Here is a 3,732-nt window from a genome sequence, read left to right as displayed (position 1 = left end):
ATATCGTACTCATCCTACTAAGCCTCCATTCATCTGGAATATTTCCTTTTGCTATCGTAGTGCTCACTACCTCCCTTAGTTTTGCCTTAGATTTAGGACCCAAATTCTTCACCAGCTTGATTGGGATCCCATCTGTACCTGTCGACGTGCCACTAGGGACTCTTCGTTCCGCCTTTTCCCATTCTCTTTGTCCAAAATCCGCGATGTCACAAGCTGGACTGCTACTTCCCTCGGTTCTTCTATCTTCCACATGTACCGGTTCCCGAAATTTCTCCTCCATCACTGCTCCTATATATCGCATCGCATCATCTCCCTCTAATGGACCTTCTCCGAGAAGCGTTCTGCACACGCGCGAGCGCCCGATGCCAAGCGGCGGAAGTCGGAACGAAAAATCGAGGAAATTCGGGGAGGCTGTCAGCGAGTAGAACACGTAACTGCAGCATATATATAATTGTGTTACACAAAAAAAGAACGTCGACGGAAAGGAAAACACGACGTTTGGGTGGACGCGATGAACGCCCGCGCTCCGCGCGTTGACAAGACTGTATGGCTTCCTTTTCTCCGTGCACTTTTTACGGAAACTCTTCGCGCGAATTCGCTGAGAGCGAAGATGATTTCAGTGAAGAAGAGAACTATATTCCTCCTTCAGAAGATGAAATGAGCTCTACTGACAGCGAGCTTACCGATGAGGAAGAAGACGCGGCAGGAGATGGCAATTGTGGAGACGCTCCACCACGTGGACCTTCCTGGAGGCCTTACACTCGAGACCTTTCCGATTTTTCTGCTCTTCCATTCACTGTCAGCAGTCCAGGGGCACAGGCACACATCTCGAATCTCCACTCTGAACTGGACTACTTTCAGCTGTTTTTCACGGACGAACTGATGGAGAAACCAACAGGTGTACATGGGAAAAAATTGCAAACCCTCAGCCCCTTCCGGAACAGTCCGTGTGGAAAAGCTAGGAAGATGTCACAGTGCCTGAATTCAAAGCCTTTCTTGGTGTGCGGATGAACATGGCACTGAACCCAAAGCCCGACATCAAGGAATACTTCTCACTGGACATCCTGAACAAGATGCCATTCTTTCCATCGGTCTTCTCTCGTACAAGATTTCTACAAATCTTCTGGATGTTGCAAGTATCTACAGACCGTCAAAGTTCTCAAACCCGACCAACACGCGGCAGCAAGGTCAGAAACGTTGCGAAGTACATCGACATAAATTGGCATTTCAAGGCTGGACCAAAGATCTGCATGGACGAGAGCACTGTCGGTTTCAAGGGTCGTATATCCTTCAAGTGACATAACCCCCAGAAGCCGACAAAGTGGGGCCTCAGGGTACACGTACTGGCCGACTGCGCGACCGGTTACGTGTCGGCGTTTGAACCATACTACAGCAGCACCACCACAGAGAACCTCTGCCGCCCGGATCTGCCATTCACCTGCCGGATTGTCCTACACCTCCTTGAGAAAGCCATGCACGCCTCTGGAGGAAGTGGCTATCACATGTACACGGACCGATTCTACACGTCGTTGCAGCTCGCAGAGGAGTGTCTTGCCCAGGATGTGGTGCTAACCGGGACTGCCATGACGAGCAGGAAGAACATGCCGCAACAACTAAAGAAAAAAATGAAGAAAGGCGATGTGGCTGCCTATCGGCAGGGAAACTCCTACATGGTACTTGCATGGCACGACAAGCGCCAAATCACTGTAGTGAGCTCCGCTCACAATCCCGCCATGAAGCAAGTGAAAAGGCAAGCACGAGGCCGAACCCTCACGCTGGACAAGCCTATTGTCATCTGCGACTACACTGAGAACATGGGGGCAGTCGACAGGGCTGACCACTACATTGCGAGCTGCAGCTTCACAAGAAAATCCATCAAATGGTGGAGGAAGCTGTTCTTTTGGATTTTGGAGGTGTCCATAGTTAATAGCTTTCTTTTGATGAAGATGGAGCAGGCCGCGCATGGGGACAAAAGACGCCTCGCCACCTCCGCTACCGTCGGAACCTCATTGACCAGCTCGTAGGAGACCGACGAGTTCGACCCAAAAAGAGAGGTCCGGCATCCCAGTCGGATACCGAGGAAAGACTGGATGGAAAGCCACACTTTATTTACAAACTAGACGGACGTGGCAGCAAGGACTGCGCTGTCTGTAGTGATCGCAAGACAAAAGGTGGCCGAAGGGAAACAGTGTTTTTCTGCAAGATATGCTCCAAGAACCCCGGCCTGCACCCAGGAGAGTGCTTTGAGAGGTTTCACACAATGAAGAAGTTCCGCTAGAACTCATGGGAAAGAGAATAATCGCCAGAAATAAACGTCTCATGTTTCCTTTGTACACAACTCCACTTTTTCTTTGTCCACTAGTAATATGCATAATATAGTTTCTGACCGGAAAAGCCGCCAAATTGGTAAATATTTCGGACCGCAAAGGGTTAATAGGTACTTTGTTCATATGGTTTGGTACCACCAGCACAACCACGGTGGCTTTGTAGTTTCACAAGCATGAGCGAGTACTTCGGCACTGCCTTCCAATTAACCCACCTTCGTAATTGGAAAAAAAATTAAAATAAGACTGGATCACACACACATGCGACCGAGTGACACAACCGGTTATTAAGCCGCTTACGAGTGGCCGCGCAGCAGCGATGGCGGTCGAGTTTGTCACGAATGCATGAACCAGCCTCTACTGGTCACTGCTGTTGCCGTCGGAGCTGGTCGATTTGCGAATGCCAACAAGACATATGCCTAAAAGACCAAGCATAATTAGCAGTCTTCATGAATGAGTGAGCACAATGGGTCAATTACAGGTTCATCACACAAAAAAAAAACGTATTTGCTTGCATAAAATGTGCATATTTTTCAGCCTTGGTCCTACAATTCTATCAACATTGAAAGGTGGCTAGCAAGAACACTATACACAACCCGGGTGTAGTAAATCGCGGTTTGTTTACATATTTATACAGGCTAGGCTGTGCTAGACGATGCTTGCCCGATGGTGGCCGGTTCCTGATTTCTCGAGCTCGCCCGTCCGCTCGTGCACATTCTCTTCCTCCATTGCCCGAGTTACCACATTCCTCCAGGCTTAGTTGTTAAGTTCCAGGGCCACTCCAGCAGCCGGCAGGTCAGGCAGCGCTCCAAGTCTGTCTGGGGAACGCCGAACGCGTTGCGGGTACCGAGTTGAAGGTTCAGCCGGCGTTGAGGAGGTGTCGCCGGCCGACCCTGTCTGCACCACCGGAGGTGGGGCGGTTGCTGATGGACGAGGCAAATCTCCATCTGCTAACGTAGACGCTCCAGGACTAGCAGTTGGACCCAAGAGCGTCCATGGCTGTGGGCCTGATATTTCACGACTTGGTGGTTGTGCATCTAGTCGTAAAATATGGTCCAAGTGAACGGAGATTGTGCGTCCTCAAACGTCCACCAGATACCACAGTGGTCCTCGTCGGGAAACAATAATGCCTGGTGACCACGAGTGCTGGTGGCCTCTTACGTCTCGCACGAGGACCCGGTCACCCGCATCAAAGCTACGAAGTGGTCTTCGCGATTTGTCGTGCGCCAACTGCTGCTGGCGTTGATGCTTGACGACGGTCCGCTCCGTACTTGGCTTTATCAAGTCAAGACGGGTTCGAAGTGGCCGCTTGAGGAATAGCTCAGCCGGTGTCCTCTCTGTTATAGTATGCGGAGTACTGCGGTAGCTCAGGAGAAATCTGGCCAGCCTTTGGTTTTCTGTTTCTCCT

The 3,732-nt window shown here is 50.6% G+C and overlaps 1 pseudogene; it reads left to right on the top strand.

Annotated features, from left to right (window-relative positions):
• Positions 1 to 546: 546 nt before the first annotated feature.
• Positions 547 to 2,024, top strand: LOC115315970 (annotated as a pseudogene).
• Positions 2,025 to 3,732: the final 1,708 nt, after the last annotated feature.

This window comes from Ixodes scapularis, unplaced genomic scaffold (assembly GCF_016920785.2).
Source record: "Ixodes scapularis isolate PalLabHiFi unplaced genomic scaffold, ASM1692078v2 PGA_scaffold13__105_contigs__length_92229423, whole genome shotgun sequence".
Classification (NCBI taxonomy): domain Eukaryota; kingdom Metazoa; phylum Arthropoda; class Arachnida; order Ixodida; family Ixodidae; genus Ixodes; species Ixodes scapularis.
This window is presented reverse-complemented; position numbering and strand designations above follow the sequence as displayed.